The sequence below is a fragment of the Cyprinus carpio genome, chromosome A6, assembly GCF_018340385.1.
Source record: "Cyprinus carpio isolate SPL01 chromosome A6, ASM1834038v1, whole genome shotgun sequence".
NCBI lineage: Eukaryota > Metazoa > Chordata > Actinopteri > Cypriniformes > Cyprinidae > Cyprinus > Cyprinus carpio.
The window spans coordinates 26680205-26704892 of NC_056577.1; the positions used below are offsets into that span (position 1 = coordinate 26680205).

General features: G+C 35.6%; 1 protein-coding gene across 11 annotated transcripts in view; it reads left to right on the plus strand.

The window, feature by feature from the left end:
- LOC109049337 (neural cell adhesion molecule L1-like protein) overlaps window positions 1-24688 on the plus strand; it is an 80363-nt gene that overhangs the window by 18592 nt on the left and 37083 nt on the right. For 3 of the 11 annotated variants that reach the window (XM_042758753.1, XM_042758760.1, XM_042758757.1), the window contains exon 1: window positions 16035-16256. The exons of 1 other annotated variant lie outside the window; for it this stretch is intronic. The gene's annotated coding sequence lies outside the window, so the exon portion shown is untranslated. Of the gene's footprint in view, window positions 1-912; window positions 1046-16031; window positions 16257-24688 lie in introns of those variants that run through there. 7 more of the 11 variants (XM_042758755.1, XM_042758761.1, XM_042758756.1 and 4 more) reach the window with 7 other exon arrangements.

Sequence of the window (24688 nt, forward strand, 5' to 3'; positions counted from 1 at the left end):
ATGTATTATTTTTCATTTATATGTGTGTTGTACCAGGGGGTTGCTATGTGGTTGCTAATGTATTCAGAGTGTTTGTTAGTGTTGAAAAGTTAGGACTTAGGTAGTTGCTTGCTGGTTTCTACACTGTAAAACGGTTCTAAACTTGGTTTTTTTTTTTTTTTTTTTTTTTTTTTTTTTTTTTATACCTGGTGTAGTAGTCTATTTTTCAATATTTTCTTTTTTTTTACTATTATTCATTAAAAAAAAAAAAACTATTTTTAATTTTAAATATATTTTTATGTAGCAGGTACTGTCTATTGTTCTTGATAAAGTATGTTAATGTAAAGGTTAAAGATTAATAATTCCCTCTAATCTTTTCCTAAACATGTCAAAGACAATGCACTTCTATAGATTTCTAACAAGCCCCCTTCCCCTACCATTAAAGTAGATTTTAAAATACTGCCACCTTGTGAACCTCGAAGCTATTTCTATGAAGGGCAAGATGAAAAGACCTGACATTTGCATTCATATAAACAGCCAGGAAGTGTTTGTCCTTTTCGCTTGCGATTTTCCCCTTATAATTTTTAGATAAAGCCCCCGTTTCTAGGACACGTCGAGCAAACTGCCAGAGAACGTAATTGACTGATGAACTAATAGGCGGGAAAAGCAGGGGGAAAAAAACACAATGCCTGATTTACTGCCTGACTTTAAAAGTATCACAGAGGCAAAAGTACATCAATTGTTGGACTTATCATCCTCATAATCCTGACTTCTGAATATAAGCAAGAATCTATAAACCATCTTAGATTTAACAGAGTCTTTCACTGAGGCGCAGGAAGAACAAATACTTTCATTCAGTGCCTTCCAAAATGCAAATTCCCCTGGCTCTTAACATCTTTTCCTTTTTTTATTGGGGTTCCCATGTCACAATATGGCCTCAGTAGGTCTTGCGTGTGGTGCCTCAGTCCTGTGGTAAAGACTGTTGGTTTCCTGTGGTGGTGAGAGGTCTGGTGACATTCTCCACTTGGACAAAGCTGAACTTTAATTCATGCTTCAGTAGATAAAGGTAACTTTTTGTTGTTTTATTAAGTGATGCGTTTATTATTTATTAAATGTAAGATTTACTTAAAAAATGCAGCATGACCAGTGTATTCCGATTTTAAAGAAAGTTATGTTCTGGTTCTTTTTAATAAATCTCAGAAAGACTCATGAATCTTGAGTCTTGTGTTTTTAATTTGGGGGGGGGGGGGGGGGGTCTGTTTGAATCAGTGACGATACATAGTTTGAGTAATATAGTGGAACACATTTTAAAATAATAATTACAAGGAACTGAAACCAAAATCCTTTATGAAACAGTGAAACAAGTGAAACAGAAACGTCATTGTGGATCTGAACAATACCCGGTGGCTCAGTCACACTCAGGTAGCCTCTTAGTTCTTGTCTCTGACTTTTGAAAACCTTGACGGGAGAAGTGCTTTGCACACTTGATGAGAGAACATTCATTTATGAAATAGAAAGTTAAAGTAATTATATTATCTGGGACTCTTCGAACCAAGACTTCCTCATCACTGAAAGGAAGATGTGACTTTAGTATCACAACCTGACTCTGCTCATTTTTGCTGCCCCAGTTTCACTTTTGCCCCTTCCAGCTCTTCATTGAAATAAGCTTAGTAAGTTTCTACATAACTTGATATTCTAATTGCTAAATGCAAGAGCAAAATCGAATTTCCTATATTATAAAAGGTTGGAACCCTGATAGTAGACTTCAAAGCTTTCGACAGTCTGACAGTCCTGTGGCCTGCGGTTGCCCTCCAGAAAACATGACTACATTATTTTAATATATGAGTGTGCATTCCCACACTCTAGATCAGGGCTTCCAAAGCCTTTATGTCAGCTGAACTCCTGTTATCTCAATACATTTACTTGAAGTAACCCTGAGATTTTAACTAAATATAATGAATTTTACAATCTCTTTGCATGAAACAAAATACTTCTATTTTTTTAAGTCAGTACATTAGTCAATTTTTATATATAGAATTAATATTGTACACTTTTTACATGTGATTTTATTCATTTTAAAAATGATACCATTTTATGCCATTAAAATTCAATTTAATGCCTCACAGACTTCTATGCAGACCCTCAGATGAATCAGTGACTTAGTTTAGTGAATTGTTTAGGCCTGTTTTCCCAAATTTGAATTACATAATTCATCTGAAGAAACAATTTCATAAATATGAAAAATTATAGATTTAGGTTAGTTATTCTCAATGCCAGCATCATATTTAGATGCAGAATTTGCACACAGAGTACTGTACCAATATATTTTCCCCTTTTACCAGTTTTATCTTTTATCTTTTTCATTGTGCTATAAGGTCCATTTACATGAAATGATTCTCATGAAACAACAACAATGGAAATCTGACATCATTGGCAAACACTCATGAGGAACTGTGCTTATGTGTCATGTGCCTTTCATCTGTCATATGCCAAAAAACAAAAAACAAAAATAAAAAAACATGCCAGTCAGTTGTGGAATATTAATATATTAATAATCTAAGCAGGATATTTCCTTTTTGTTTTTCTCCATTCAAATGTATTTTATTCAATGAACTGAAGTACACAAAGCTTTCTCTTTCAGCATATATGAATTTTAATGTGTGTCAACAAGGGACCTAACCTATTTTTTTCCTTTTCAATACACCATGTTTTACTCAAGAGGGCAAACATACATTTGGGGGATATTTTGCACTGTTTGATGATGCAGTACTTAGAAACTTTAACATGGAAGTAGCTGGGTGTGTCTAGCCAAGCATTAGACTGTCTGGTGATTTTAAAGAGTCTTACATCAAGCAAACAATACACGTTTTTCTGTTTTCATTCATAGAAGAACATGCTAATCATGTCTTGTAATATCTGATCAGTTGCTGTTGCGCTTATATTTATTTTGTGTATGGCTTTCATCTTTGAAGTCTTTGTTAGACACAATGAACACTTTAGAGAATGCTGGGTAGATGATTGTTTAGACATACAGTCCAAATAGCTGCCCTTAAAGTCACAGAGAGCCATTTTCAAAGCAATGTCCATCTATCCTTTAATTTCCTGACATATGGAATATGAGTGAATGCGTATCAGCTGAATGGACAAAAACTGCTTGACCACATGATCTGTCTGGATCTAATCTCAGATATAATTCTTTTATCCATCATTTGAAAATCATTTAAATTACAGCCGCCATGATCACCAGAAAATGTTCACAACTGTCTCGCTAACAGAAAATTTGGCATACCGCCTGTATTCCACCGCCTTAATTCCACAAGCCAAATAGTGCTTAGTTCTGGAAACAATTCATAATGAATCTAATTTGCATAAAGGAGGCTTTTGTACAGCTTAGTAGAATTTAAATGCATTTAAAGTGTGATTAAACTGAATTGTGGGTGGTTCAGCTGTTTTATGCAGAAATACAGCTTACACAAGTTGGCTTACACAACTCTTCAATAAATTTGTCCCATAATGTTCCCTTAAAATCTTATGTTTTATGTCAGCACATACCATGACAGTTATGTCAATCCCCATACCTGTCATTGTATGTACAATACTGTAAACAGGATTTTTTTGGATTGTTTTAACTGACATAAAATATTTTTTCACCAAAAAAAAAAAAACTTGTTTTCAACCCTGAACTTTCTTTTAATACTTATAAGATGATTATTATCGTTTTGTATATCTGTTTTTATTAAAATTGTTATATTTTACCATTTCTTTTCTGTCATTTGGCACATAATTCATAGGCTGTTTTGACACAGGAAGCCATTTACACAAATGTCAGTTCCATGTTAATGACATGTAGGCGTGACATCCTATGCTATCATTCATTTCCTAAACAAGTTATGTGAATTAGTAAATGGGAGTATATAGTCTTTGGATCAGATTTCAAATCTGATTAACCAACCCTGAGTCTTGTTGACTTATTGCAAGGACACAATGTCCCTCAAACCAATAGCACAAAGACTCCTGAGAATGTCATTCATTAGCGTCCATTCAGAGCACATGCTAATTGCAGCCAAGATAACCCTAGTTTGCTCTTTAACCTTCTGACCAGCATTCATCGAATTCATTCAGCACTCCTTAATTCAATCCACACTTTGGTTGCGGCTGCTGGCGTCATAGTAGAAGGGTAATATATTTAGGCTACACTATCAGTGTTTTAACATCTGCTCTCCAAATGACATTGTACACAAGAGCTGGAGGTCTCATGATAATAATGAAGAGAGGATATGGGTTGAACTCAATGTGTTGGCAGCAGTCTATAGCCTTAGGCTGAACAATGACAGAACAATCTGAATGGATGCTAGTTGAAGCTCCCCCATGTGATATTGTCCTCATTTTGGCATGTAATATCCATTAATTATACAGTGGGTGTAGCCGCTATGAGTCAGGTTTAATCTTGTGCTTTGAAGGTTTAGAAAATAATTCATTGTGAGACAGGTATTGATGAATCAATGGCATGTAGTTTTAATATTAATAATTGCATGTATATAATAAAAATATGAATTTAATGAAAAATGCATGTAAAGAGAATAAAAGATCAACGTGAGGTCTATTCCAAAAAAAAAATAAAAATAAAAATAAAGCCCTTTCAGAACAGTCAACAGTCTTCCCTAAAAAGGATGTACTCAAATTTCATTTTAATTGTAATCCTGTCCTAATAATCTGTTTTTAACAATGCTTTCTGTAAAAATGGCTATTTTGTTATATAGATTATTTTTCATAATTATTTAATATTTCATAAATTCATTATGTATATATAGTAATCCATTTTAGAGTCATAAACTTACATATATACAGACACTGATATATAATACCCTACATATTATTACAAATAATTACATGTAGATAATATACAACCCCAATTCCAGAAAATTTGGGGTGTTTTTTATGAAATGCCATAAAATAAATGCTATTTGTTAATTCTCTTTAACTTTTATTCAACCGACTGCAGTACAAATAAAAAACAAACAAACAATGTTTTCACTTAATTTTATTTTGTAAATATAAACAAATTTTGATTTAATGGCTGTAACACACTCCAAAAATTTGGGACAGAGGCATGTTTACCGCTGTGTCAAATCAATTTTCCTTTTATTTACAATGTTTACTTGTTTGGGAATTGGGAATTCTAATTGTTAAAGTTTTGCAAGCAACATTTTCATCCAATCTCGCCTTATACAAGACTTCAGATGCAAAGCAGTCTATGATCCTCATTGTCTAATTCTCCTTTTTCATGACTGGTCATACATTTTCAATAGGAGACTGATCTGGACTGCAGGCAAGCCAGTCTAGGACACTCAATCTGTGTCAACGAATCCATGCTGTTGTAGCACATGCAGAATGAGACCTGGCATTGTGTTGATCTAATAACCATGGACTTCCCATTAAAGATGTCATCATCACTTCATAGAATTGATGTATAGCTTTGTTCTAGAATAACATAGATTTAAGTTGCATTTATTGTCATCTGAGGTCTCAAAGGTCACACACATTCAGCAGAGGTTTCCTGCCTTACCCTACACAGATTGAGATTCACCTGATTACTGTGAACTGTTTCAAAACAGTTTAATTCGAAAATTCTATAACTTTTTCTCTTTTATTTAGCCTCTTAACTTTTTTGGAGTGTGTTGCAGCCATCAAAATCAAAAACTTGTTTATATTTACAAAATACATTTTAAGTTGGTCAGTGAAAACATTGGATATCTTTTCTTTGTACATTCTTGATTTTATCGCATTTTACAAACTTTTCTGGAATTGGGGTTGTATATAAATATAACATTGTTATATATAATATATAAAATTATATTTATCTTATTGTTAACTATTCTAATTCAAGCATCCATTAGAAAATATTTATACACATTATTATATATAAAATTCTGAGAAATCTTATATGTCCTATGTTAACAATTGTAATTTAGAAAACTAATCCTGTCCAAATAGTGCTTTAAATTCAAGGTTCTTTAAAGATGTCAAACCATGATATCATGCAGTGAGGAACACTCTTGGTTAAAGAGCCGTTAAATGTTGGAGATTTCCCAATAGCTCTTTCAATAGGGTTAGCTCTGCGTGTACACTGGGATATCTCAACACCACAACAAACTCCCACCCATGCACCGTGAATCACAAAGCTAAACTATTCACTTTCCAGACGCAGCCTTTGATATGAGTTTGACAAAGACGCCTCTGTAAAAGCTCTCTTTTCACTGGGCTCTTTAATGCTGTGGCTCTCCTTTCAAGCATCCTAAAGATAATTTTCAGTGTTCTTGAGTGAAACAGGCACATGTGTCATCTGTGAGCCTCCCCACAGGCCGCCAATGAGAAACTCTAAAGCCTCTTACATATGTTGAGCTTAGAGATTACTTTACATTATTTGAAATCATCAGGGTGGAGGAGACAGTTGAGATTTGCGGAATAAGCTGGATAAAATGCAATCTCTTTTTTATCACACAGTGTGGAGAAGATAAGGTGTAGAATTTCACACTTGGGCTGTTTTAGAGTCATATAATAAACCAAGATTTTTTTTTTTTTTTTTTTTTTTTTTTTTTTTTGGAGTAGGACGAATCCAGCATGTGGGCCGTAAAACTACATGATACCTTACCCTCTGAAATGGCTTAAGTGGACAATTACAAAGTTATATGTCCATGTCCCAGAGTGCTTGTAAGGAAACCTGCACTTTTAGCCCATGGGGTTCACAAATACCAGATGTGCACTGCAGGTGCTGCTATATTTTCAATCATGACTTCTCAAATGTATCTGTAGTGTTTAACATAGATGGCTCGGTTACCAAAATCATATGAGGACGTCTAAAATTTGGAGAATTCTATAAAATATAGGTTGTTATGACTCTTCTAATGTAGATATGGATTGTGGGTTAATCTCAAGGGGAGCATTGCTACAAATGGGGGAGATTACATTACATATCTTAAAGCATTATGGAATTAATTTTGTACAATGGTACTTCAAAATAGTAAATACAGTGCACAATCACTATAGGCCTATATGTAAACATGACATAAGGAAGCACTTCACTTTACCACACATTCTTCTTGTTGACTTGAACATCATTAAATGACTTTGTGTTTCTCACTTTTCAAGTTTCCCCTAAAAATTTGCTTTAGATTCTGTTGCTTGCAGATTAATTGATTGATTTAATGAATCTTGGGATGTCAGGACATTTGCATAATAATGCAGTTTTCTAATACATCTTATAAACTTCCGCCTGTGGCGTCTTTCATTCTGTATTTATTAATTGGTTCTGGGGAAGAAAAAAATTACACCTTGCTGAGAAAGACGAGACTGTATCTTTCCCAGCATTAAATTGTACCTGAGGCTAAGAACTACTGGGAGTTTTGTTTTATTGTTGCTCCCAGAAATTTCTAATTATAATTTTATAATTTAATTTGCAGTTTCCTTATCCTGTTCATTACCCACAATATGTATCCTACCATTTCATTTTCATTTACAGTATATATGCAAATTATTATGTGTTTACTATAATTGCAGTATATTAATATGTTTTATATGATTATACTAGAGTTTCAGTCATTTGTTTACAAAAAATAGCTTTTTTTAACATTATTTCATATGTCAGGCTTTACAGGGTAAATTATTTAATGTTACCAAGATTCCCACACTATTCTCACAACAAAGAGTGGGTGTTTATATAATATTTCAGCTGCATTTCCAAAATATTGAATCTTCTCAAGCATTCTCTCTATAAACTGAAATTTACCATTTTCTCCACACTGTTCCTCCGCGGTCTTATAGAAAAACACTTGTGCATTCCAGAGGCATACACGACTGTGACCCGCATGTCAATGCAACATCTTGCTTTCTTTCTGAGTGTGGAGACCTCCACCTCATCAGGAGAAACTTGCTCATGTGAAGCTGATCCTTGATACATTATCCGCCGCAGGATTAGAGCAGTATTACAACATGCCCTTCCATTCCCCTACCGCAACCTCCCGGCCTCCAAAGACAGACCGCTGCTAACCCTCTCTTTAAAAGGCATTAGCTAGATGCTTTGCCTTATCATGGGCTTACTAACTACTGTGTTTTATCTTATTAAGGGAAGAGGATGAGAAGGATTGATATAGACGCCTTCCAGAAACATGCATCTCACTAGTGAATCTGATTTAACAGGAACTGTGGTGTCTGTAGGAGTGGTATGGATTCCACCTGGAGTGCTTTATGATAGAATTTTTATGTGATGATAGTCAGTGAAGCACTTTGCCTGCAGAACCATGCCATTAAATTACTATCAACCGTTTCTTTTTTCTTTTTTTCTTTTTTTTTTTTTTTGTAGGAAACTTGAAAACCAGCCCTTTTTGTACATGCACAGGCGGTTTAAACGTGGATAGGTTGCCATGCACACCCATTCATTTGGAAGAGACATGGTGGTTATTTTAATGATTTTGTCTTTGCAGCTTTGTGTTTGTATTGCACTCAGACAGCTTGTGTACACATTCAGAGTACTTCAGGATGGCAGACCCTCTTCATTGTTGAGGTTGACCCAGGGGGAAATAGTTTATTGATTTCTGGGGTAACATGATTAAAATGGGTTTCAGGAAGACCCCGACTTGTCAACAAGATGAGAGACTTGGGGCAATAAAGAGAGCCACAGAGGAACCGCCTATCAGATAGGACACTACTGACCATTTTTTTCCTTTGCCTTTAAAGGTGCATTGTCAGAAAGTGTAAATATATTAATATATTAAGCCAATATTTATTCTGATTCTATGGCCAACTACCAATAAATGGCTGATGTTAAAACTTAAAACAATAAAATACTCTAAAAATATTTTTTAATTCTACTGAGTAAATGTAGGCATTGTAACATCATAACGTATGAAATCCAGATATTCATTTTGAGATTACATAAAAAATGTGTAATTAAATCACTATATTATTATGATATAAGTTATTTAAGTGCCATTTTGCCAATTAATTACAAAGAAACAGCAGGTAACATTTTGAATTAAACGTAAAAGTTTTACCCAATAATCTGTTTTATTTACAACTGATTAACAAAAGATTATCATTGTTGTCATCTGCACTGTGATTTTTTAAATTTTTTTTTTTTTTTTGCTGTGTCCCATACATGGAATTTGTGCTCTGCATTTAACACATCCAAGTGCATACACAGCAGTGAGTAGTGAACACACACACCGTGAGCACACACACATACACATGGAGCAGTGGGCAGCCATTTTTGCTGCGGTGGCCAGGGAGTAGTTGGGGGTTCGGTACCTTGCTCAAGGGTCTCACCTCAGTTGTGGTATTGAGGGTGGAAAGGAGCTCTGGTCATTCACTAACCTTGCCTACATTCCCTGCCAGTACTGGGACTCGAACTCATGACCTTTGGGTTACAAATCTGACCCTCTAACTATTAGGCACGGTATACATACATACATACACAGTATATACATACAGTGTGTAATATGTTTTTTGGAGCCACTGTGCAGTATTAAGCTTGCAAAACATAATCCTTTAAATCTAAATTCAAGACAGTTTGACAAGTTAACTTGCCTGTTTTGACACCCTAACCAGGACATCTCAGCAAAAGATGTTTGTTCAATTGACATATGTTTGCACAATATTTTTGTTGGGGCGGCTAATCAGGAAGAATGATCACATGCTCACTGATGCCAGTGATTGCAGAGAGTGCCATCTGTGAATAAGGCAGCCAGAAAGAGTCTGAGCTCTCTCGACCTCTCCCCCTCTCAGGTTGAGTTATGTTAACCATATGGCACACTAAGCCTCACCCAAACTTCACTGAGCACTTTAACGCACTTAGCTTTGTTAATTCCATTTTGAAGATGAACATGGCTTTGAGTTGGTGGCTTTCTCAACAGCTATGTTAAACATGATATATTTTCATCTCGGCACACTTGTAGACTGTATAATGAATGCCTACAGTAAATTGTGTCCTGTATGTTGCTGCTTCTATAAACTTGCGTCTGGAAACAATTTAGATGCTATTAAAGTGTCAAGGGTAAAGGGGAATTGCATATAAACAGGCAATCAAGACAATGGGTATTTTATTAGAACGACATATGGTGTTAGAGTTCACAGAGCATTGCACATCAGATAAACGATAATTATGACATGTTTGAAAGATTTCAAAAGGAGGTACTTGGCAGTAAACCAAATGAACTTTGGGGGCTCTATAGATCAATTCAACCTGATAAATTATTTGAGTAAATTGACCTTACTTAAAATAAATACTTAGGAGAGCATTTTCTACCACTACACAGGACACCATTGATCAGTGTTGTTTGATTTCAGTGACACAATCAATGGCAACTAGAGCATGTCAAACAAGCTAATTCATGCTAACTTTTTTTTTAGTTCTTTTTTTTTTTTTTTTTTTTTTTTTTGCATCAACAGCTGTTTTACTCTTGAGAGTGGATTTCAGGATAGATCAGGGAAGCACTGGCATTGAAAAGTTATAAAGTAAAGAAATGCATGAAAATGTGTAAAATTACAAGGGCTGTCAAACTAAATATTTAATATTTAAAATTAATTAGATAATTTTCCAAATAATTGTTGACAAAAGCCCCCAATTGAGGATTATTCAAAGGCATTACATTACTGTGGTGAGTAAATTCTACAAAAAAGTGGCTTTAAAAGTCATATTATTATCTAAAATTATTAATTACATTATTACATTAAACAAATGAATTATTTAAATTTAACAATACAGTTTAAACTAATTAAATTGAAGGCCATATTTCAGTGATTTTTTTTACACCAACCAAGCCACTAACTAACCTTATTTTCTTAAAAATTCTCAAAATATTTTCTAAAAACTTATACATACATGCTGCTTACTTATTATTGTAGCACAGTTTGTGTTGAATACAGTGTAATCAGACTTTAGCCATTAATAGTTTTATAAGAAACTGTAAAAAAAAAAAAAAAAAAAAAAAAAAAAAAAAAACATCTGTTGCACAACATGTTATGAAATAGATGCATAAAGCATATCAAAAGTAGTGAAAATGTCTAATTACTGATTGTTTAGATTATAAAAGTAGCATAATTTGGTGGTTCTGTAGGTCTGGAAAGAGTTCAGTTCAGTAATCATTGCACACTGGATTAGTGTTCAGTCAGCAGGAGAACATCTTTATTTGGTCTGTTGAACTGGGCTCGTCCTGCCCCTGACCTACATGCCGTACAGCAGTCTTTATGCCTCAGCCTATACCACCAGCTCTGAGACACACTCTAAATGCTGGTGCATATATCATCTTGACATGCTGGAGGGCATTGATCAGGGCCCAGGTGAGCTCACTGTGTAGGTTGTCAGCATTGCCTGAAGGTTAGAGGGGGGTTATTTCCCATTGAGAAATGCACCTGTTCTTCACTCTTCTGTGCCCTTCACTGTTTTGTGGTTTTTGCAGGTTGTGGTTTTGTTCCCTCCTTGTATCTGTACAGTTATGATTATGGGGAAATGTTAAATTGACTATCCTCAGACAAGGTTTGGACATATTTTGGACACATTACTAAATATTACTATAGAGAGAATAAAAATCAAGAATGTTTTCTACACTAATAGAAGACAAAAGCCACGTCCGTTAACATTTTAAATTGATGATGCAAATGAATCATTTAATCAGAGTTAATTCATTTGAACAGACACTTGAACGTGAAAATAAATCTATCTTGTTAAACCTTATACTATGCTATCAAAGTTTAAACTTAATGAAGACCATATTTAATCGGCCTCTCTCTCTCTCTATCTATCTATATATATATATATATATATATATAGAGAGAGAGAGAGAGAGAGAGAGAGAGAGAGAGAGAGAGAGAGAGTATGATATATGCTATATGACATGTTATAGTCAGATATGTCAGCGCTAATGCAACACTCATCGCCGCGGATTAGTAGGTGATCTCTTCAGCAAGCCGACGTGCAAACTGCCGTAAAAGAGACTGAAAGTAAGACACACAATCATCTTCATTAAATGTAGCAAGACTGAATTATCTTACGATTGCTGATGCTCTCTTTCCTGTTGAAGTCTTTAATCTTTAATCTAATCAATAAACAAATTTGATCTGATGATGAATAAAATGCAGTGCATATCTGTTGCTTTCATTAACATGAACTCTGTTAATTTGCATATAGCGCGGGAATTGAAGATTGGATTTATATCTGTTTTGCCTAGACACATTTATGTGGCCAATGGAACCGTTTTAACAAATAAGATAGCTATCCGATCAGAGAAAACACATTGGCAAATAGACTCGGGAACCAATAAGATTTGCGTGCAGTTTCTAATGGCGTCGAGCGCGCTCACTGGCTGCTAATGTAAACAAACAAACAAAAGTTCCCGTGTGAGCAGCATATTTGAATGAGGAAGGACATAATTCTGTGTGAATAGGACTGTTTTTAAAATATAAAGCAATCAAATGAATTCTGATAACTTGGAATGGCGAACACAATCATGTGGACTACTTTTATTCGAGTCTGACATTTACAATGACCATTTTCTCATTCCTGTATTACGAATGAAAACGTCTGGAGAGACATGGAGGTGAGTAAAAGACTGGATTGCTTTTTATTATTATTATATTGTGGGCCAAATTTCATATCAGCAAATGCAATGTTTTTCCCTTACTATTCAACATTGAATATGGTGTCTAGTACACTGCTTTGAGACATTAGATCCTTGCGTCAGTAATGTTTATTTCTGTGTATTTATATTCCTTTATGCAGGTAATAATAGTAATTGTATTTTTTGTATGTTTATGATATGTGCATGCTGCTAAAACTCTGAAAGCAGCAACAGCTCTAGGAGACATATTTAGAAGACATTTTTTTGTTGTTGTTGTGAGTGCCTAAGTATGTCGATGTGCACAAACTGTATTGTATGAGCATTATGCTTTATTTGTATATATTTGCTTTTTAATGGTCTTGTATCAAGTAAAAGCATTTTTAAATAGTAATTGTTACTCCTAGTACAGACATGTTAACCACAGCACACGATATTGTTTTGTTTGACTCATTTTCATAAGTGAGATTAGTCATATATAGTTTATTCAATTACCAAGCAACAAAACAAACAACATAAGTGGGCGCAGAACATGATTATGATAGATCAAACAACCTCAACCGATTCCTCCATATAGCGGAAAAGTGAAAGAGCGGTTTCTGACTGTGAACAGTGAATGAAATCGAGGAGCGGAGGAAAAGAAAAAGAAAGAATGGATGTGATCCCCTAGGCAGAGCCCAAAACAATGTCAGGTTTGTTCGGCCTGGTTGCGTGAAGACTAAGCTTGGTGGAACTGGCAGCTTGCCCTCCCGTTCGCTCTCTATAGCCCCTCCCGTCACTCTATTCTAAACCCTGTTGCTTTCAGGAAGAAGCATTCCTATGAAGTTCATCAGGCGTTTTTCTGTTTGTGCGGCCATAATGGAAGCTTCATCCTTCGAGCACTTAAAAAGGACATGCTGGGGACTGGAAGGGCCCCGTCAGTTCAGCACCGGCACAGTGGCGCTTTGAGTGTTCTCTCTGTCTGGCAATCTGCTCACGCTATCAAACAACCCTCTCTTCCTGCCAAAACCTGTCTCTGTCCCTCCTTCAACCAGTATAGGGGGGCATTTAAAGGGTCTTGTTCACATTACTGCCCAAGTTCAGATGAATAGGCTCTTTGCAGAACAGCTTAGCATCAATAATAGATGTTATATTTGTTCGCTGTGCTTAAGACAAACATTAGTGTTATTACGTCTACTCAGCATTTAACTCATTTAACTCAATACTTAGTAACCAACCAGCTATGAGGTGAATCAAAATATTACAAACTTTAATTTGAAGCAAAAAAATAAAAAATTTTAATAATAATAAAAAAAAAAAAAAATTGACAAAACAACAAAGGTACAAGACTTTGTATTTAATGGCTTGATGTATTTAATGAGGAAAGAAACTACAATCCCATGAAGCATTGCAAATGGTGAAATATAAAACTTTTTGCCTTATCAGTGGGTTTTCCCTGCAAGCTCTTTTGGTGATTTGCTGGCCACATTTTCTTATATGTTGGAATTTGGTTGAATTTTCTCTAGAGCATCATGGGTAATGCAGTTTTTACCACTGTTTTTGTCCACTGTTAAACATGAAAAAAAAAAAAGTTAAAATAATGCATTCAGATGGCTTCAACAAAAACATATACTGAGTCATTGGTGCAGTTCTGTCTTTAAGGTTTATACGTTATGGTCAAAAATCAATTTCCCTATGGAGAAAAGGAACCCGACTATTGAAATCTATTGATAGAGATTTTTTGCAATCTATTGGTAGAGATTTTCGCAGAATCATGGGTAATGTAGTTTTCGCCTTGACATTTCACCATTAAACATGTTAAATAGGAAAGGGGAAATGGTTTTGGCTTAACGAAAACACACTTAAGTGATTAATTATCCTGATTGGAAACAGATAAAAAATAACTGAGCAAGAATTTTACATGGAAAAATATGTGAAAGTCCTTCATGCATTTCAGATGATCTCATGGCTTGGGTAAGAGTCCCAGATAATTAAATTAATTGTACATGTAAATGGCAAGCACATGAAAGAATCCATTTTAATTGAATCTTAATTAGGAGTGTTTATGGCGCCTGTACGTTTAATGATGTTTCCTGTAATTGAAGGCACATTGTATGATCTCACCTCACATGGAGAGCACTTGACTCATAGAGAGCATCATTTCCTGGAGATCTGAAAGACTAATTATACCTTTACCTATATGGGCACTCTTCCATTTGACAGACATGTCAACGGCACCTACATCAGCATAATTCAAGCAAACATGTCAAGCCTTCCCGATTTCAGCCTCTCCCCACACCCATTTCCACATCATGCATCACAGTGAGCCTGTTCCACCTCAGCATTGCAGGATGGGGTGGGGCTTTTGTGTTTAGATTGTGTGACCATGTTCTGCCCTGTGTTATTTGCTCTGTTGGCAAATCACATGATCCCCAGAGATCTAGTCCTATTTGTGAGGTACAAATGAACTGTTGCTGTCCACTGGCTTTTGTCAATCAAGTGGATTTAATATAGAGGTTATCATCATATTTTGGTCCATGGTGATCTTGCATCCCCCCAATGTTTTGAATTAAGAATTAAGTAAGACACACAATGTGAATTTATATGTGATTTATGACAGGGATCCTCAAATCTTGCCCTGAATGCCCAATGCACTGCAGAATTTAGCTCCAACCCTGATCAAACTCACCTACCTTTTCTTAGATTTGATCATGCATAGTTTTCTGAAAGGATTGTGTATTGTAGTGTTTGCTAAGGATACCATCACTTTTGCTGTTGTTCATGCTTAGAGTTTGGGATTTGATATCTTAGGGTAGCTTAGGATTCAAATTTGAAGAGATTTTCTTTTCTACTTACCCTGACCAATGAGAAAATGATAGAAATCCATATCTGTGGACCAGTATATCATAGACTCTGGGGTGGGTTCATTTGACCACCCAGTACTACCTAGAAGCAACTGCATAGCAACACACTAAAAACCATATTGAACACCTTAGCAACTGCATAGCAACGCCCTTGCAATCACCCAGAACATCATGATGGCTACTCTTGTACCAGCAAGCACTGCTCACACTGTCTTCATAAAATGTAAAAGCGTGACTAAACTAATAGTTTTCTTAAAAAAAATAATAATAATGTAGTCGTCTGTAAAATGTGTATTGCAGTTTTTCCTTTTTAATATAAAATGATACTGAAACTCCAAATTAACCCCATTTAACCGTAGTGACGGTGTTACAAAAGGAAAAACACGGATCTTGACATCCATGGCACAAAACATTGACAGGTCTCCCCATGCATGAGTGCTTTAAATGCAACTTCTTCTATCCAGAATTCCTTCACTCTCTTTCATTCTCTCTCACTCATTCATTCTCTCTCTCTGTATCTCTCCTTCTTTGTGTACTCCATGTGAAAAGCACTCAGATCTGGCTTTGTGGGAGTGATTGTCACTCGTTTAATGAGCTTCTTTGCCAGGCGAGAGGCTTTGGCAGCATATGTCTCCCCAGTGCCTCTCTCGCTCCGCACCATTCTGCGCTAGTGGCGGGGCTTCTCTCCCGCGTCTGCTGTGGTAGACGTTTCTTTGGATTTCCTCAGCACTCTCTGTTTTTTTACGCCTGTGGGATTAGACTGAGCAGAAGAAGAAGGTTCGCCTGTCTTTTTGAGGATGAGCGGACAAGAATGCAGCAGATTCCTGTGAGTATTTAGGCTTCTGTTTGATGAGTTTGTCTGAGCTTGAAATAAAAGCAAGCCAGTAGAGGGAATTACTACTGTAGTATTGTGTGCTGTGACCCCCCGCATGTGTTTCAGAGAGCCTTTGGAGGGACAGTGAAGCAGTATGTGATCTGCAAAATGATTTTCTTTTTATCCAGTGCTTAAATATGATTTAATATTAAGTGCTACCTTTTTTTTTTTTGTACATTACTTTTTTTTTTTCTTGCATGTTTCTTGTGACTAATGTCCATGTCAGATGAATTTTTATTTTTATTTGACACTCATATTAATATGTTGGCTTATTAGTTCTCATGTTCTGTTCTGTTGTCATTTTTATTTTGACCCCCAGATTTTTCTCCAATAGAATGGATGTTACATTTCTGAAAAGTGCATGTCAACTTTGTGGTACAACAGAGTGTTAAAAACTTCAGTAACATCTGCCTGCTGGATTTAGATTTTTTTTTTTTTTTTTTTTTTTTTTTTTTTTTTTATTATTATTTTGAGGGAAAACAAGTGTTAAATTACAAATTAATACTTTTAATAAATTATTATAATATATACTTAAAGTCAGTCTTAGAACATGTGGGTTCAACCTTTTTTTCTTGATTATTTTTATGCATTTTTGTTTTATTATTATTATGTTGGTTATTTAATAACTTGATTCTTTAATCTTGGTGATTTTCTATATGGATCTTAATAAATACCTCCATGAGGTCATAAACCAATAAGCATATCTATGAGGTTACGGGGTTATATATGTCCAATAAGCAACCTTTATTTATTTATTTATTTATTGCAGATTTTGTCTAAATTGAAATATCTCTAAATGGTTTGAAACTGCTTTCAAATCCCTTTACAACTTTGTGTCGTGTTCTGTTTCGTAACACATTAGTAAAAAGGCCAGTCGTTAATTTTAGCATTGAAATGGTAAAGAAATCCAGATTGTTTTAGTGCTTCCGACAGAACTGTCAAATGGCTTATTTAAAACAAGATTATCCAGATGTTACGGAACAAGTTGTAACATGTTCTACATTAATAGCTTGTATGAATCACCTTCTACACACCACAAAAGTCAATAGACACAGGTGTGCCATTGTTTGGAAAGTATACAGAGGGGAATTAGTGTGGTATTTACTCTATGACAAACACTAGATATTTCTTTGCCTTAGGAATAAAAAATTCTGCCTACAAGAGGAAAAAAGTAAATTAGCTTTAGATTTGTCAGGGGAAGGAGATAATCTTGGGCACAAGTTCCATTTATCTTGTCTGGCTACAACCAAGTTTCATCCTGGAAGATTGCCAACATCCGTCAGATCTGAATGAACGTAGCCAGGGCTCTTGCTGTGTCAGTTCCCACAAAATAACACTCCTGTCCCCCTGGTGTGCCTGTTTCCAATCCCCTCTACTTCAGGCCACTCAACACGGATTGCAGCCTAATATGATCGCTGTCCAGGGCACGTAGACTTCCACTCATCTCAAAGACTTCAAAGAAAGAGGGTAATGGAAAAAATAAAATAATAATTATAAAAGCTGAGACACAAAAGGGAATTTCTCACTCAGCCAGTTTCTTCTCACATGTACTTGAAATGGCACATATAGGAACATTTTTATGCTCTCTCTGTCTCTCTCTCTATCCCTCCCCTCCTCCCTACTTGACAGCACATCTGTGATTGCCGAGCAATTGAACAATCTCTTTCATTCTTCACAGCCGTCTTCTGTGACCTTAGCCGTGTGGACAATTTGTTTCTTTCTCGCTCTAAATTTGGGCTCTATGCATTTGGGCCCAACAACACATCTGTAGAACATTGCAATCTGGTCATGAACTTATTTTTAAACAGCTGAAATTGTGAAATATTGACCAGCAATGCAAGACGCATGTATTTTAGGGTATTTGAACTTTACAGCTTACTGAGTATATCGCTACCGAGTATAATGCATTTCTCATTACTACTTGTTTTCACTGAAAATGCCTTTCATGAGCAACATTGTTTGTTTCTTTTTCATTTGTTTTGCAGCAGACAGAAGCAAGTGCCAATCTGTATGTGTTTTGGGTTGGTAGTAAAACCAAAGATGTAAGAACATGAATAAAACGTTGAAGCTTGTAGCTTCTCCTGAGTCATTATATATTTAGAACTGTAAACAGTTGGCAGTTGGGCTTGAATTGATAATGTAAATGTATTGTAATTTGGATACAACAGAGACTTGTGAAGGCAGAAGGAGGGAATCTGATCCAGGAGAGTAGTGCTGAGGACTTTGATTCATCTAAGTGACTCTTGAATCTGTTTGCAAAAAATATTTGTTCATTAATTCTACAGGTTAAGTCATTATGTCAGTGGGTCTTTTAGGTGTTATGATTGATGTCAGTGAATTATTTACTAAATTGAAAATTGACTCACATGCTTGATCTTGAACGAACAACATGCCCTACAGCTCCCTCGTTCAGTTTGTTCACAAACAAGTTCATTAAATTAGTTCATAAACAAGATTTATTCTCATTCAGTCTCATTCAATGACTCTTGTTTAGTGAAGGGCCGTGTTCGTTTGATTGTTCCAACTAATGAAATGATCCTTCACAACCCAGATTTAAACTCTGTTTGTTCACTTTATAGTCTTTAAAGACAGGGAAGCAGTCACATGTTTCAAAATCGAGAGACTTCAGTGAACATTCATTTGTTCATTTATTTAAAAGATTTGTCTAGAAAACATTACCAGAATCAGAATCAGAAAGAGCTTTATTGCCAAGTATGCTTGCTCATACAAGGAATTTGTTTTAGTGTCACAAGCTTCCAGTACACAGAGACATCAACAACACAGAGACAATAAAAATAAGATGAGAATACAAATACACACATATGTAAATACAAATAGACAAAAATAGAAATAAAATAAAATAAAAATAAATTGTATGTACAGTTGTGCTATAGATGATAGAATAGGAATAGAATAGAGTGAGATGCAGGGGTGTACTAGGATGTAGGTGGTAACAAATAAATATAAGGTTATTGCACATGTATCTGTACTAGTATACGTACATGTCATTTAGGCCATTCATTTTGAAAAGCAGACGCGGAAAAAAAGCTATAGTTTATAATCTATAACATCTGTCCTTTGGTTATTCTCTGAATGTGTATTTTTGTCCCGACAAGAACATTTATGAGAGGAAGTGAGATCATTTCCACTAGGGAACCCACTCCATAAAATTTAAGAAAAGCTGAGGTTGAAGATCAGGAACTGCTCTTGGTTTGATGGCACTTAAATAAATTGCACTGTTGACAAGGGAGATATTAATCTCTGTCACATAAGTTCACAGGGGTCACAAGGTCATCCGCCATTTCTCCATTGGATACTTAAGGCTAGGAGCTATTTTCATTGATTATAGTTCTCTCATTCTCTTTTCTCATATTTTTTTCACTCTTCTTTCTCTCTCACCACTTGATAATCCATCTGTACGTCTCAGTCAATACACCTGCGCGTCATTCTACGTTGCGCTCATCCACTCTCCCACTCCATCAAAAAACAATCTCTCCACTTCTCCGTACGGCAAGTTCATGATCCACGCCCACACCATCCTTCGCCCACATTCATCTATGTTCTGTCTCCTTCATTCACTCCCACATCCTTCTCCCATCCCCTGTCAACGACAGAGACGGTTTATGACTTCTTCATCCCACTATCCTATTCCAAAGCTGTCTTCTACCTGCCCACATCTTTTTCTATTCTTGCCCAAATGCATGCTTTCTACCTCTAAGCGCAAAGCACCCCTGCATTCCTCACTCGTCCCTCTGTCCCATCCCATTCCCCCGTCGAAGCCTCGTTCATGCTGCTGTATTATTGATGGGCTGGTAATTCAACCATTCAGTCTCTGGCATGCATGCTAAAGCAGAGTCAAATCTCAGTTAGCCATAGTTATTATTTAATATTAGAGTCGTGTCTCTGCTTTGCCCAAACAGAAATTTTAATAATATAGATGTTGTGTAGCTGATGCCTGTTGAAGCTGGTATTTATGCATTATTTATGCTGATTTTTAACAGTTGCAGTGGCCATGATGAAGGGCTTGAACAGCCAAGTTCTATTTTTCAGATGTTTTAAGGTTAATAGATATTGTATTGTAGAATGATATGGGTGCTCTTAAAAGTCACAAATTATATATATATATATATATATATATATATATATATATATATATATATATATATATAACTAACAATTTAATCTCACTACTCTCTCAATCAAAGATTATATATATATATATATATATATATATATATATATATATATATATATATATATATATATATATATAATCTTTGATTGAGAGAGTAGTGAGATTAAATTGTTACTTTTCTGCTGTGAACTCATGTCTCATCTGAGAAATCTCAACAATGTTTTAAACTGTGCTCAGAATAAAAACACACATCACATTATTCCAAGGTCAAGTTACTTTTGCTATAAACACAACATTTATTTTATAGCTCTATACTCTTATTTGTGCCTATTTTTTTTTTTACTTTAGGAGAAACATCTGAGACAAAGCTGATACATAAATGAAACTTAATTGAAATCATCTGAGCTTTACTCATTTTTCAGTCTTTTGGTGTGTAGAATTTTATTATCATTATTTCTAATTTTTCAATGTGTGTGTGTGTGTGTGTGTGTGTGGAAACCATGATACACTTTTTTTTTTTTTTTTTTTCAGGATTATTTGCTCAAAAAAAAAAAAAAAAAAAAAAACTTTATTTGAGTTTCTTGAGCACCAAATCAGCATATTCCTTATGATTTTTGAAGGGTCTTGTGATACTGAAGCCTGGAGTAATGGCTGCTGAAAATATATTTTTAAATGTTTTTAATTAGAAAAACAAAAACAAATCATGCATACATGTAATGTGTGCTTTCATATAATATGTTGTTGCTTCTGAAAATATGTAGCCTAAATGTAGCATCTTTATCCATTTTATGTTTTTGTCCACACTGTAATCAAGCCAAACGAGAGATTAAAGTGACTAAATGGATGAAACACTCTAATTAGAGCACAAATTGAGGAGAAATATGCTAATTGCTCTTTAGTGTGAGTAATCTCACCAATTTCTTTAATGTGCTAGAGAGATTAAATCAGAATCAGGGTCTTATCCAAAGGTTTGAGAAGGATATTCAGGCATCAAGACTCTTCAGGCAGCAGAATATATTAATCCAGTTTAACAAGAGAGGAATGAAGCTAATCCCATTAGTGGCCTTCATAGTGCGCACACAAAGTTTTCATACTAAATGGCACTTAAATGCTGGGCATGTGCTGAATAGCAGATATCTGTCTACTTATTGACAATGCAGTGGTTTTGAGACCATTTGAAGTAGAAATACTGTAAACAGGCAGCTTTGCTAGCATTGACTCTTTCCTTGCCAGCTGTTAAAAGTGGCATAATGCACTCTTAAATGGATAGTTCACCCAAAAATAGTTGATTCAATTCAGTCCATAAAAGCAGGTAAATTGGTAATAAGTCAGGGTATCATAATTGGGTTTATATGGAGCATCCTGTCTTTGCCAGCAAAGCCAGATTGTGGCTCACCACTTTGTGCCAAATTTTTGTTTCAGGAAATCCAGAGAAATCTCAGACTGTGTAAGGCAAGACAGGACACCTCGGTTGAATGTGTGTGACCTTTGAGCCTTCAGATGTCATTGTATGAGAAACTGTGATGCTGCTGTGTGAAATATAGCCATGTGGGCTTGGGAGTACTACGGAAAACTGCTGTCACTTAACATAGTCTGCAGCTGCATCAAGAAATGCAACGGGCTCATCTTAGATTGTTCAAAAGACAATGAAAATGTATGCTGTATTCAGATGAGCCCACATTTCAGCTTGTTTTTCAGGGAAACCATACATCCAATTGTCAGTCCCAAAGACAAAAGGGACCATCCAGACGTCAGTCCATGACAGGTGCAAAAGCAAATGTTTGTCATGGTATATGGGGTCATCAATGCAAACGGCGTGGGTGACTGGCATATGTGTGAAGGTACCACTGACATGGAGGCATATACTGGAATTGTACAGAGACACATACTGCCATCAAGATGACATCTTTCATGGGAAGTCCATGGTTATTAGATTGAGACAATGCCAGGTTTCACTCTGCATGTGCTATAACAGCATTCCATAGACACGTGTGGATGTGACTGACTGGCAAGCAGATCTGTCTCCTATTTCATGAAAAGGAGAATCTGACTAGTAAAACTATGGACTAGTGAGCAGCTGATGTCTTGTATCAAGCCAGACTGGGCAAAACTATATAAATTCCTTAATTCCCAGATGATTAAAATATGTAATTGAAAGGAAAGTTGAATTGACATCATGGTAAACATGCCTATGTCCAACTTTTTTAGAGTGTGTTGTAGCAATCAAAATCAAAATTTGTTTATATTTATAAAATAATTAAGTTGGCCAATGAAAATTGGATATTTTTCATTTGTACATTAGTCAATCAAATAAAGGTTAAATAGAATGAACAGATAACATATTATTGATTTTCTAGCATTTCACAAAATGTCCCAACTTTTCTGGAATTGGGGTTGTAGATGCTGTTTTAATCTGAAAATTGGCAATACTGGGCAATAAATATCCAATATTGATGCTGATACATTTTAAAAAACACTGATATTAGTTAATAACCAGTATGTGCAGATGAATCGTGTATCCCTACATGTAAGCATTAAAAGCATTTCTGCTGGTTATTTATTAAAATACAGCCAGTAATAATCAGATAAATGGTGATGCTTTGGCAGTGATGGATCCTGTTGTGTGAGGAGTAGTTTTTCCTCATAGGGTTGAACAGCCAACTGCCTCCCTTCCACTGCCAGTTTACTTCCTATTTTTTTACTGTCCTGATTTACGCTTATCCTCCATGCTAAATGAGTCTTCTCGGTGGGCGAGTCGAGTGTGCGTGGGGCAGGACGCCATCAGTCAGTTGGGGAGAAAAGCTTGCTCTTGATTTCTCTCAGCCCAGACTCTACCTTCTCCTCCTCCTCTGGCTCTTACTCTAGACCGCTTTGCCCAGGCAATGCCAGGTCAGAGTTCACACAGACCTTCCCACGCTGGGCAGCTTTTACCCCTTGCCAGTATAATTAGACTGAGACGTGGGGATTAAGAGCAGGCTGTAGTTGTTAAGAAAGTTCTACTTTGTTGTTTACAGGGTAATCCTTAGGTAGGCTGTATGGGGATGAGCATTGTTAGATTTAATGTTGCAGACTGAAATGTTTAGAGGAGCTCTCTTTGGTTGCAATTTTATCCTACTGACATTTCCTTACAAACAAGTGGATAGAGTTGATTGGTTCATGCTGATCTATTTGTAAGTGCCAGATTTATAGGCCTTCAGGCAATCTGGCTTGAATATTCCTATGAAGACATTTTATGACAGGAGGCTCAGTGAAGTCAACTTCGCTCTGTTGTGGTTAATAGGTAGAGTATATCGTTAGGTGTGTTTAGCACAGAATGCGCTTTTGTGTTGACAAAGATGTGATGCGAGCAGTGGAATAGGAAAAAAATGCAGGAAGATGGGAGTTGAGTTGAAGTTCTTTTAACTTGAGCACTGCGCTTTTAGAATGCCATTTCATGCATGAGACGTTGCAAGAGATGCGAGCGCAACAGTCAAACGCCTCCATGTTAACATAGAAAAAACAGTGGAAAAGAACTACTACTAAAATCGGTAAAGAACTACTACTGTATGTCTGAAATTTCATGTTTGCTTCATGGTTCATGCACCTTTTTTGCAAAGATATTTATTTTACAAGTGATTTGTTTAACATTTACATCATGTTGACAACTTCATGTATGGTGCATTTAAAATAGAAATTTCTTTAACTAGAGGGTTAATAAAGAAAAAGATGCTTGAATCATGTTGTAGTTACATTTTTAAGTTGACTAGTTAAAAATCGTAAAAATCGAGAATCGGTCAAAGTCTGATGCATTCTGATTAATTGGTTGGCACTAAATGACTCTCTTTCACATAATCATGTAAAATCTGGTTCATTCTTGTCAATCGCTTCATACCAAATGACTCTCACATAACAGGTTCATACTAAACTTTCTCACATATGTTACTATGGAAAGACTGATTCATTTGGCTAAATCAGTTCAAAATAAATTACTCTCTCACATATGTTGCTACTGTATGGAAAGACCAATGCATTTCAGTGAATCAGTTCGTACTAAATTACTTGTATGTTGTGATGGAAAGTCTGATGACTAAATGACTAACTCTCTCAAATATGTTGCTATGGGAAAGTAATTTTAATCTAGTAATTGAATCAGTTCATACTAAACAACTCTTTCTTATACATGAAAAGTCATTTTTGTGACTGAATCACGCTAAGCGTCTCTCTCTCTCTCTCTTATATATGTTGACATGGAAAGATGGTTGCCATGTTT